Source organism: Quercus lobata, chromosome 3, assembly GCF_001633185.2.
Source record: "Quercus lobata isolate SW786 chromosome 3, ValleyOak3.0 Primary Assembly, whole genome shotgun sequence".
NCBI lineage: Eukaryota > Viridiplantae > Streptophyta > Magnoliopsida > Fagales > Fagaceae > Quercus > Quercus lobata.
This window is the reverse complement of record NC_044906.1, coordinates 60,379,863-60,393,436: the sequence shown is the minus strand read 5'-3', so window position 1 is coordinate 60,393,436 and position 13,574 is coordinate 60,379,863. Positions and strand designations below refer to the sequence as shown.

Genomic DNA, 13,574 nt, shown 5'->3' with positions numbered 1-13,574 from the left:
TGAAGGAGCAAATTTAAAACTGTTGACATCCAAAAATTAGCAATTCCCTGATCAAGAAAAGGCTGGGAGTTGCAGGAAACAAAGGGCTGATACTTCACATTGCAATGAAAAATGTCGACATATGTTCATAATAATGATACTAAAGTCATATTTCATCTCCCAACTTCCAGCGAAAAAATGGAGAGAGAGAACAAGTTCCTGAATTTTTATATTTTAGGCAATTAAATACATTTGATTATGCAAGGATACATAATTAGACAAAAAAAAATCCTTTCTAATACACATTACAAGGAGTAGAAATGTTATATTTTTGACTGTATAGCTAGAACTTCTTTTTACAAGCCAGAATGATTTTAACAAAATTTACGGAGACAACCGCTGTTCGATTATTTCCGCAACAGAACATGGTAGAATACGCTCAAACACAACACAACCAAAAAGCATAAAAAAGATGCACGGTGGCGAAATTTAATATTGGAAAGCATGCAAGTGTAACTAGCTTTGTAAAGCAGTTTTTCGGTTTTTCCAGGGGGGGAAAATTGTGATATTAGGCAACTCATCTTCATATGGTGCTCTATCAATATTTCTATCGAATACATTTTAACCCAGCTACTGAACCTCAGGGAGACCTTATATCCCGAAGATAATGACCTACTTGCTGAGCACCAATAAACAAGGCATCAGCAACAAGAAAGACCCCCACCTGTGCCATAAATGATCATATTAGTCTATTCAGGTAAGGGGCTAAAGAGTAAAAGGCAATTTATATATTACCAATTTGGGGAAGAGAATAATTACCAGACGGGCAGAAAACATTAGTCGGTAACTCCAACCTTCTTTTGCAGCTGCATCTCTTTGTTGATCAGTAAAACTGAAGATATTAACGGTATAGGTTATCAATGCTGTGTTTTAAAATTATAATAAATGAACAAGTCCCTCGATTCACACATTGATATATGTTAATCACTTAAGTATAGAGAATATAATTGGGTTACAGAAAGAAAGTCTCACAAATCAAGTCCAAGCACTTATTTTCTGATAAGGTAAAGATGTACTAGATGAGGAAATGAAGAAAGTTTTGGTAAGTTAACACATATATACACTCAATAGATCTTAACCCACAAACATACCTCCACATCACTCCACTCTAATGGTTTGATGAGGTGCCTTTTGAGCTAAAGCTCTTTGGTTTGGCACAAGGAAATGAGGACACACAGTCACCAAGTCATGGACTTTAATTCAGTAAGCCATTTGCATAGACATCACATAAAGATGTGTGGCTGGTGCCAACCAGCAACCCAACAAGACTTAATTTTTCATGGTTCAGAGTGGGTGCAACTGATTTGGTAAAAATGCCAAATCCAATCTACAGGCATTTACAGGATAATGCATCTGAAAACTGATGAGGGAGCACAACCAGAAATTATTTCAATATCTTATTTTCGATTTCATTGGACAATTTTATATTTTAAGTTTTTATTTGCTTAGTTTGAGTTGTGATAGGAATTAAGTTTCATGTTCTCGGGTAGGGATTAGTTTGGATTAATATTTAAGTTCAGCTAGGATTTATTGTTTATCTTTATCTCATATTTCCTGGAAGCTCTATAAAGGTCCAGATGGTTTATTTAGTATTAAGACTATTTAGATTATTATTATTAATCAAAGATTTCTTTGCAAAAATGCTTGTGTTTGTTGGTGATTCCAAACCCTTAGGTGGTGAAGCCTAAGGTTTACCATGGGACTGTTCTAGGTATTGAAGCCAAGGCTGTCCTGCCTCAAAGACAATGTCAAAATCTGCAGTGGTTAGTGCTGACATCATCTTCTGGTTTGGTAAACTGCTTATTGAGATTAGGTGCCGGGAAACAAGCATGTATACTTTATAGTCTTTAATGTATACTAAGGCCTTGTATTATATTGATATATAGCATGGAATTTTCTATATTTCCATTTGAATAAAAAATATAAAGAAAAATTTCAATCAATTCATTTTCCTTTTATGATACTTCTCAAAAGAAAAAGAAAAATTTAGATTGTTACCCAAGAAACTCTGAAACCCCACCAATTCCAGCAAGTTTAAAAGGTAGAGGACCTTCTCTGATAAGATCCTGCTCCACACAAGATGAAACTCATTATATTCTCAAATTCATGTTTGATTGACAGAACATAAGTAAGAAAGAAAAGGGTATCTATTAATTATCATAAAAAGAAGGAAGAACATGATATAATATCATAATATTAATAACATCAAAGTCCCTGGACCACTCATAACAAATACCTCCTCTTCAGCAGCCTCCAGGCCCCCTTGCACCCAGAAAAGGTTTTTGTAGCCAGCATTATATAGTAGCTCGCAAGCAGCTAAAGATCTGCCAGTATATTATAGTCCAGAATGAGAGGAGAGACAAAAAGCACATAGCATTCTTTATGATACACGTATAATATTTGTGTTTGATTCTTCAATATGTAAAGGTGATTTGCATCCCTCAATAATTTATCTATTAAGTATATGTAGGACACCAAAACCAACTATGAAAGTCAAAGGTAGTAGGGCCGTAAACGAGCTGAGCTTTGTCAAGTAGTGAATGTTCAAGCTCGGCTCGACAGCAAAAGTAGAATGTTCAAGCTTGGCTTGAGCTTGATACGAGCCTACAAATAATATTCAAGTTTGAGCTTCTTATAAAGTATAAATGCTTGAGCTCAGCTTAGCTTGGCTTGATTCATTGGTCAAGCCAAGCTCGAGCTCAATATTAATCCCAAACTCAAGCTCAATATCATGTTTTAGAGTTTGAGATCCAACACAAGTATATTATCAAGCCTATATCAAGTTTATTATCTAGCCTATTTGGTTTGGATGAGTGGTCTCAATTTATAATTAATTAAAGTCTTAGAATGATATGAATTTACTTGTTAAGCTCATATCAATTTTATTACCAAACTCATAAATAAACTTAGGCTCAACTTGTTTTGTTACTTTTGCATCGAGCCTTGGTGTTCACAAGCTAGTTCATGAACAATATTTTTTACTTGGGCTCGGCTCATTTATTAAACAAGCCTAAAACTAAAGTTTAAGTTTGGCTTGTTTATAAACAAACAAACATGAACAAGTTTTTTATCAAGCCAAGCCCGAGCTGTTTATGAACAACTTGGTTCATTTACAGCCCTAAAGGTAGGGCTATGAGTGGAACCCTTCTGCTTCTCACCCAAGCTAGAACATATGTTTCAATTTAGTGACAAGTGCTTTGAGCCAGTCCAACAACATAAATTCCAACCAAAACATACGACAGAGGTATGCCATCTAGAACCTGACCTAGGAAAAGTCGCTTTTTGGAGAGAGATCACATGGTTTACAACTGAATTGGCTAAAAATCCTTGCAAAACTGGAAGTTCACTTTGTACTTGTTTATCCCTCATATTAGTGTTTCATGTTCAGGGATGAGGATGACTCAGCCACTTTATGGCTTAAAACAACGACAAAGATCTCTCAATAAGATGGTCTTTTAGAAGAAAATATAAGCATTGTCCAGTACAATCTCCATAGAATGAGAAAATAACTTCTATCACCATTACTTAAAGCCTTTTCAGCCTATAGTTTAGCGTTTGGACATTCCTTGAATGTCAAACAGTTCCGTATATTTATACGACTGAATGTTATATATTACACACGCGCACACAATACAATAAAAAGCAAAGGCCTGGGAAAAAGATCGGGGACATAATAAAACTGACAATATAAAATGTTTGTATTATATATTCTTGAATGTAATGCTTTGCTGAGCATAACAAAACATAATCTATAGAGTACAATAACGTCAAATATTTTATCGCAGATGGTCCCATAGTACAATTTCGGCATGATATTTGGCGTGGACCCAACCTTTAAAGGTGTTATATCCAGATCTCTATTCTCTAGTAGTAAAGAAGAATGCTATGTTTGTTCTTGTTTGGAGTTGTTGAATGAGGGAGAGAGAAGTACATGGAAAATTCATTTTGTATGTGGTTTTAATGATTGGAAACTGGAATCAGTTCATTTGTCCTTCGATATCTTCTATTCCAACATCCCAAAAGGTATGGGCCCTAGTAGGTTGAGATGGTAAGTTCACTCCTATTACGAGGCCTTGAGAGGCTCCTATAAAATGGCTTTTCCATGGAGTGTATGGTGTACAAAGGCTCCCAAAAGGGTGGCATTCTTTGTCCAGCAACAAGGAGAAAAATACTTACATGTGACAACCTTGTGAGGAGGGTTATAACCTTGGTGAATAGACGTATGCGCAAGTGTAGTAATGAAACAGTGGATCATTTACTAATTCATTGAACTACTGCTAAGGAGATGTGCTCTTTTGTATTTACCATGTTTGAGGTTCATTGGGTGCTTCCTACCCCAGAGAGTTGTGGATGTACTATCTGAGTGGAAGATTTGTGTTACTACTCATGGCAACCTGTTTATTTAGAAGATAGTCCCACCGTGTCTAATGTGGGTGATATGGAGGGACAGAAATAACCGCACTTTCAATTGTAAGGAGCTTTCAACCATGGAGTTAAAGAATTTATTCTTGAGACTGCTACTTTGAGAGGTCTTGTACTCTTGGAAATAGTGAAGAGCATTCAATGCAGATTTCAAAGGCTATCTTTCCTTCAGAGCCTAATTTTTCTCTGTTGTAATATTTTAGGAAATTTGAGTACACATCCTGTGTGCTTAAGTTTTTCTCTTCTCAAAAATGTTATTACTTGTCAAAAAACAAAACAAAGCATAGTCTAATTCAAACTGAAAAGAAGGAATTTCCAAATGCTTAGTGTTAAAATCACAACTGCAATTCTCTCCAACAAGCAGAAATAGTAATGACTCTGTATTAACCCACTAGTATCTGAAAGTCCAGTGAAATAAAAAGCGCACCTCAAACCCTTCTGTCATGCAGCAATAAGGTCTGTATCCTTTGGATACTTCTCCGCAACCTTTGACAAGAACTGGCTGTTGAAGAAAGGAAAAAACAATAATAAGCCAAGCATTGTATATAAAATTAAAGGGTAAAATACTATTTTGGTCCTTAAACTTTACCAAAAGCTTATTTTTTGTCCCTAAAATTTAATAAGTTATTTTTTCATCCTTAAAATTTGTAAAGAATTTTTTTAATAGTTTCTAGATAAACATAGGGATAAAAACAAATTTACTTTTCCAATAGTTTAGGGACGAAAAGAAATTTTTTTGGTAAAATTCAAGGACAAAAGGTAAAACATTTTCAATAGTTTAGGGATGAAAAAATGAATTTTTGAATAATTTAAGGACAAAAAACAAATTTTTTAAAGTTCAGGGACAAAAAACAAACTTTTGGTAAAATTTAAAAACCAAAATAATATTTTACCCAAAATTAGATATTAAGGAATACTTCCTGACATACTTATTATAAGACAATGTAGGCACACCGCTCCACCAACCTCCTACACAAACATAAGTCAAATTTAGCAAAATCACCAGCACAAAGTCCAAGCCTCCAAGGAAACTTATCCAAATAGTTCAAAGGAACTAGCATTTCATTATAGTCAACAGTGCCAAATTCCATGTCATACTAGCCTCTAAGCACCAAAATTAGTGCTATCTTGATGCCAATGAGACATGATAATGATATTAATCAATAACCATTCATGATGCCATCCATTATCATTGATGCAGAAAAAGAAAAGAAAAAAAATCAATTACAGAAGACAAGTTAGCAATAGTTGTTTGATACCCATCACAAAGCTTGTGATCTGTCTGGACAGAGTTCCAGCGTCAAACTTGTCATCAACATCAAAGATTGGAATCCAGGTTGAGCCTTTAACCCATGCCTTCAAAGCAAGGAAAAGAAAATGATAATTCAAGAATCTTGATAGAGCCATTATGCTTTATAAAAATTTACTAAGAAAAGGAAAAATGAAAAGAAAACAGTAGAAGGGAAAATTTTTTAGATAACCAGTTTAGTAATGAGAAATAGTTAATAAGAGCTAATTAATTTACCACAATAATTGCACAAGATGCCTGAAAAATATGGTATTTATCACTATTGCAAGCTATCACAATAATCACCAAATAAACTATAAAATACATAACAGATGTGGAGTGATAAAACCCGTTTATGCAGAACTGATGAGCAGTGAGCCAAAAATAATATTCAGAAACTTAAAATTGAAAGTAAACCTGTCCACCTTTTGGTGTTCAGTAGAGGGATGAACATCAAGTAGGGTTTTGTTAGTTAGCTGAATTGCATATCCAGCTTCCCTGGGTGTAAGAACTTTCACTTTTTCTTCCCTGACCTATGACAAACAGTAGAAACATGACATGGAATTCCTGAGCCACGCAATTTGAATTCATTTGGAAAGACGTATTTCATCACAATCATAGTGAATAAACTGCAATTGATACATTTATCAGCATAATCAATTTATCTAGGTGATGGCTACAAAGTTAGGCCTTACTGGCCAAAACATGGCCCAAGAGAGGCAAAAGGGTATGTACAATCTGAAATTGAGTATCTTGCTAACCACTTTTACAACAGATACAGACTCAGAATGTTAAGTGAAGCCCCAAAGAACTGAAAACTATTAATCTTAGAGGTCATATATGTCAAAGCACTCATACTCTTCACAAACTCTGAACAATCAATATTTGCAAATAAATATCTGGTCAACGATTTTCAATAATCAATGTACAAAATGAGTATGTAAACAATCATCTGCACACCTATCATTAAATTTCATTGTAATTGAAATCATTTCGGAAAATATTACTGACTGCCTATTTAGCAGTGACTTGTTCAGATGAGAAGGGCAGTGCCTAGGATTTTCCTCTGTGATTGTTTGACAAAATTGACCTATACAATCTTTTATGTTATTTTCTACATGTCAGTACATGCTAAAGTCAAGAGCTTGCACTTTGAAATAACATAGAAAATAATTGATATATCAGGGATGTTATGTGGAATCTGATTACTTATCAGTAAAAAATAATAAAAATGTTATATGGAATCTTCTCAAACAATGTAATATAGACTATAGACCCATCACTCAAGTAATGGGCATTTCAATTATAAGCAGACGCAATAAATTCAATTTTTTTTGTCTGGTTAGTGCTAATGATTAAAACCATAATACACTGAATGAAATATCTTAGGTATAGTTAATTAGGTGTTGTACTTGAGGTTCTCCAATTAAATTCAGCCATGCGGCTTCATTAACCAATGCAACACTAAAGGCATTATCTCCCCCAAGGACAATTAAGTTCAACAACGTGGCTCATTGGCCAATGCAGTCACATGGTTGAATTTAATTATACAGCACCTAAGAAACTGTAACTAGGTTTTGTCACTCATTTAAAAACAAGACATTGCAATTTTTCAAAACCAAAGTGCAACTCAAATTAAGATTCAGCTAGCAAAAACAACATCAGTTCATTAGTTTTCTTACTAACCCATCTACTCCATGCCCAAAAGAAACATAAAAATGCTGTTACTTTGGGGTACAAAATACCAGAGCTTCCCATCTCTTCCTGGCAGCAGCCATATCTTTCATTTGCTTCAATGCATAATCTTCACCATCAGCTTGCATTCGAATAGTACTCCTATGCTGAATTAGATATAAAGATAACCCACATTAGAAACAAGGAGCCATATATCAACCACAAAAGTTCCATTATTTACTGTGAAAATGTAGTAAAATTAAACTCAATATTGGGTCCTAAAGTTTCCATAATTCACAACAATTTCACTGACACACCAAATTCTCTTAGTCAAAGTAAAGGATAAAACTTATCCGGGATAATGCTCTGCTCGGAACAGCATTAATCCAAGAAAGAACTCATTTTGTTAATTTTATTTTATTTCATTGTTATTATTTTTATTTTTATATTTTTAGCTACTTATTTCACTTTTTTTTTAATCCAATATAGAAATCTATTTTAGCCTAACTTAAATATATATGTGTTTCAAACTTTATATTGGAAATTTGAACTCTAACCCTTATTCCCTCATCCCACAAGAACTTTTATACTTATGAAATAACAATCTTGTTACTCATTTCACTTCTAAAGCGCTATTTATTTCACTACACGCTGTATTAACGTAGTGGCCTCTTTGGCATGAAATTTAAGGTAAATCCCAGGTGTTACGGCCCATTTGGATTGAGGGAGAAGGGAGGGAAAGTGAAGATGAGTAGAGTAGAGTTGGCTAAAAATTGGCTAATATTGGGTCATTTCTACTTTACTCTATTATACTCTCCCTTTCTCTCCCTCAATTCAAATAGACCATTAGGTTTAATTTCACTAAACTATTACTCCATGGAATTTTTGAAATGTCTCATAAATAAGAAGTGAAATAATCTAGTCAAAGATTGGAACATCACTTCCTTATATATAAAATCAATCAATATTTATTCCTATTATTATTATTGTGGGGCCCAGCAATTCGTGGACCAGGCCCATTTGCCCTTAGAAAGTCCGAGGGCCCAATCCGAGGAGAACTGTGGCCCAAGCTCCATGACGCCGAGTACGGACCAATTTTTGGGAGGCAGCCGAGGACAGTCTAGTCCTCGGCAGGCCCATAATCCGCCCAGAATAAAGGGATAAATTCGTAAGGAAATCCAAAATACCTTGGGGCGATTACCCTAAATACCCTTCTGGATAAGGCCCAATGCCTGGCAGAACCGTACTCTACAGCTTTATCAAGTCATCCCCAACAATTCCGGGATTAGACTGATGGGACCAATGTCAGTATTTGTAAAGACTGACCCTACACGTGGACGAAGGACATCGAACGCACACTAGTATAAAAGGAGAAGTAAGTGAATCTAGCAAAGTGGAGGAAAAAAGGAGACTTCATGAGGAAGATCGCCGGAACGATCCATGCACAGAACAGAGAAAGTCCTCCGTTGGACAGCCGGAAAGGACCACAAGGGTCCTCGGATCAAGTCCGAGGATCCCATTCTCAGAGGTGGCAGTATGGCGGGGCTTTAAACGTTTAGGCCCAGTCCATTTTCCACAGGGATCTTTCTGAAATCCAGACCGGACCATCCCCCCGTGACCAAGCCCAAGCTTTTCAAGCCCACTCTCTACAAATCGTATTGTGAGGGATCTCTCCCGCGTGAACCCGAAAATGTCACTGGGCCGCGCAGGAATCGTGTCCTTACAATTGGCGCCGTCTGTGGGAAAGCATGCGCGCTTGGCGCAGGTGGCGGTGGAGTCAACTCTCTACTAAGCAAAAATCCACGGAGCTTCCTCCGTCTCCTTTGACGTGCATCTGTTGTTCCGACATAAACTTCTGCTAGGGGCTCCTCCTTGCAGCGCCCATGGCGTAGGCAGCCCTAGGGGCTCTTGGCCTCAAGCCGGCTCTCCCCGCCCTGATCTAGGGGCTTACATCCGAAAAACAAACCAAACACAAAAAAAAAAAATAAATCTCGTAAGTTTTGGACAGAACCAAGGTCTTGCATGGTCCACGGACTCAAGCCTGTGGGGAAACCAAACACAAAACAAAAATAAATCTCGTAAGTTTTGGACAGAACCAAGGTCTTGCATGGTCCTCGGACTCAAACCTATGGGGAAACCAAGTACAAGAGATGAAAACCAAAAGTTTTGGACAGAACCAAGGCTTGCATGGTCCCACGGACTCAAGCCTGTGGGGAAACCAAACAAAAAAAAAAAAATAAATCTCGTAAGTTTTGGACAGAACCAAGGTCTTGCATGGTCCTCAGACTCAAACGTATGGGGAAACCAAGTACAAGAGATGAAAACCAAAAGTTTTGGACAGAACCAAGGCCTTGCATGGTCCACGGACTCAAGCCTGTGGGGAAACCAAACACAAAAAAAAATAAATCTCGTAAGTTTTGGACAGAACCAAGGTCTTGCATGGTCCCTGGACTCAAACCTATGGGAACCAAGTACAAAGAGATGAAACCAAAAGTTTTGGACAGAACCAAGGCTTGCATGGGTCCACGGACTCAACCTGTGGGGAAAACCAAACACAAAAAAATAACTAAATCCTCGTAAGTTTGGACAGAACCAAGGTCTTGCAGGTCCCTCCTCGGAAAAAAAAACCCTTTTTCCAAAAAACCTATGGGGAACCAAGTACAAGAGATGAAACCAAAAGTTTTTGGACAGGAACCAAAGGCCTTGCAATGGTCACGGACTCAAGCCTTCTGGGAAACCAAAACACAAAAAAAAAAAATCTCGTAAGTTTTGGACAGAACCAAGGTCTTGCATGGTCCTCGGACTCAAACCTATGGGGAAACCAAGTACAAGAGATGAAAAACAAAAGTTTTGGACAGAACCAAGGCCTTGCGTGGTCCACGGACTCAAGCCTGTGGGGAAACCAAACACAAAAAAAAATCTCGTAAGTTTTGGACAGAACAGGTCTATGCTATGCGTCCTCGGACTCAAAACCATATGGGAAACCAAGGTTACAAGAGATGAAAACCAAAAGTTTTGGACAGAACCAAGGCCTTGCATGTTCCACGGACTCAAGCCTGTTGGGGGAAACCAAACACAAAAAATAATATCTCGTAAGTTTGACAGAACAAGGTCTTGCATGGATCCTCGGACTCAAACCTATGGGAAACCAAGTACAAGAGATGAAAACCAAAAGTTTTGGACAGAACCAAGGCCTTGCATGGTCCACGGACTCAAGCCTGTGGGGAAACCAGACACAAAAAAGTAAATCTCGTAAGCTTTGGACAGAACCAAGGTCTTGCATGGTTCTCGGACTCAAACCTATGGGGAAACCGAGTATAAGAGATGAAAATCAAAAGCTTTGGACAGAACCAAGGTCTTGCATGGTCCACGGACTCAAGCCTGTGGGGAAACCAAGCACAAAAAAAACAAATCTCACAAGCTTTGGACAGAACCAAGGTCTTGCATGGTCCTCGGACTCAAACCTATGGGGAAACCAAGTATAAGAGATGAAAATCAAAAGCTTTGGACAGAACCAAGGTCTTGCATGGTCCACGGACTCAAACCTATGGGGAAACCAAGTGCAAGAGATAAACATCACAAGTTATGGACTGAACCAAGGCCTTGCATGGTCCTCGGACTCAAGCCTATGTGGAAACCAAGTATAAAAATTATTATTACTACAAGTTATGGACTGAACCAAGGCCTTGCATGGTCCTCGGACTCAAACCTATGGGAAAATCAAGTATAAAAATTATTATTATTACAAGTTATGGACTGAACCAAGGCCTTGCATGGTCCTCGGACTCAAGCCTATGGGGAAACTAAGTATAAAAATTATTATTATTACAAGTTATGGACTGAACCAAGGCCTTGCATGGTCCTCGGACTCAAGCCTATGGGTAAACCAAGTATAAAAATTATTATTATTACAAGTTATGGACTGAACCAAGGCCTTGCATGGTCCTCGGACTCAAGCCTATGGGGAAACCAAGTATAAAAATTATTATTATTACGAGTTTTGGATAGAATCAAGGCCTTGTATGGTCCTCGGACCCAAACACGGCATCAAGCCTCCAGTTCTCTCCTCGGCCAGCATGGGTAATCATTACTTTTCACTGGTCGGCCTTATTGGGCCAAACACTTATATTAGAGTTATGGCAACATCTTTTTATTATCAAGTATTTTGGTCTTAGTTGTCATCGGTTTAGATACTTTCTCATTGAGCCGAGCAGCATTTACCAATATACAAAAACATAAACGGAATATGCAAAATGAAATAATAAACACTTTTATTAATATAAGAGATTATTACAATGTACGAAAAAGGGCTCAAACAAGCCTATACAAAAGGAGAACTGCTGAAGTAACGATAACACTCGCAGTACAGAGAAGTAAACAGTCAGACTTCTTCTAAAACTCATCTTCAAGGTCTCTTCAGTCTCTGCCTCAACATTGCTCATATCATGACAAGAACCTTCTTCGGAAAAGGATGAAGACAAGGAAGAAGAATTGAAGGAGAAGGAAGAAGAATTGAAGGAGAAGGAAATAGTAAGGAAGAAATCAATGAAGAAGATGGAGGACATGAGTAAAGAAGGAGGAGAAGAAGAGAGAAGGGATGAAAAGAAAGAAAAGGAGCAAAAGAGGGAAAAGGGAAGGCACCAAGACGGAACTGGTGCTGGGAAGACTATAAGAGGAAAGCGGAGGAGGGCACCAAGGAGCAAAAGAGGGAGAAGCAGAAGCACTTAGCCCCTGCCTCAGCCCTGACTCCTAACACGTTGGTGTCATATTAGGTATGCTCATGAGGAGCCGGGTGGTGCTGGTCTTGGTTGTTCTCGACTCAGTCACGCCGAGAGTTCGACACGACGAGTCCCTGCTTCGGATTTTGGCTGAAAGAGAGGCGAGACAGATCTTAAGTCTGCGCCACCCTTGCCCTGATCGAGCCATTTCAAGCTTTATCAGAATATGGTGTCTAGAGGAGGGGCATGATTTCTTCATCATTTGGTGCGATCTCAGAAGAATAGAAGGGAGTTAGTACGAAAGTGATGGCCTCCTGCTTGCCTTCTTATAGGAAGAGCAGAACGGATGGCATTAAATGCATTCAACCTTCCCAAAGAATCTGAAGAAAAAAGAGGCGTCCGTTCCACTTCTCCACCTTATCAAATGAGCCGCCGGATATAAATGAGCCTCGTTAAGGGGAATTCATTAAGGGCGCGTCTGGGACATCCAAGCGGCAGGAGCAGATTCCGAGCGGATTAAAAGGAATCCCTCAAAAACCGCCTAACTTCCTGGGAAACCGCTCACATAAATGCGGGATCAAGCTAAATGGGCCATATTAAGGGCCTGGGTTTGCCAAAACCCTCCTTTCCAATCCGGAATTCGGATAGAAGGGTTTTGAGGGGCTATTGTGGGGCCCAGCAATTCGTGGACCAGGCCCATTTGCCCTTAGAGAGTCCGAGGGCCCAATCCGAGGAGAACTGTGGCCCAAGCTCCATGACGCCGAGCACGGACCAATTTTTGGGAGGCAGCCGAGGACAGTCTAGTCCTCGGCAGGCCCATAATCCGCCCAGAATAAAGGGATAAATTCGTAAGGAAATCCAAAATACCTTGGGGCGATTACCCTAAATACCCTTCTGGATAAGGCCCAATGCCTGGCAAAACCGTACTCTACAGCTTTATCAAGTCATCCCCAACAATTCCGGGATTCGACTGATGGGACCAATGTCAGTATTTGTAAAGACTGACCCTACACGTGGACGAAGGACATCGAACGCATACTAGTATAAAAGAAGAAGTAAGTGGATCTAGCAAGGGGGGGAGAAAAAAAAGGAGACTTCATGAGGAAGATCGCCGGAACGATCCATGCACAGAACAGAGAAAGTCCTCCGTTGGACAGCCGGAAAGGACCACAAGGGTCCTCGGATCAAGTCCGAGGATCCCATTCTCAGAGGTGGCAGTATGGCGGGGCTTTAAACGTTTAAGCCCAGTCCATTTTCCACAGGGATCTTTCTGAAATCCAGACCGGACCATCCCCCCGTGACCAAGCCCAAGCTTTTCAAGCCCACTCTCTACAAATCGTATTGTGAGGGATCTCTCCCGCGTGAACCCAAAAATGTCACTGGGCCGCGCAGGAATCGTGTCCTTACACTCAATATTTATCTCAATACTCAAT

At 38.8% G+C, this 13,574-nt stretch overlaps 1 pseudogene; it reads right to left on the bottom strand.

The window, feature by feature from the left end:
* Window positions 1–612: 612 nt before the first annotated feature.
* The window catches only part of LOC115981191, a 24,132-nt pseudogene continuing 11,170 nt past the window's right edge, over window positions 613–13,574 (bottom strand).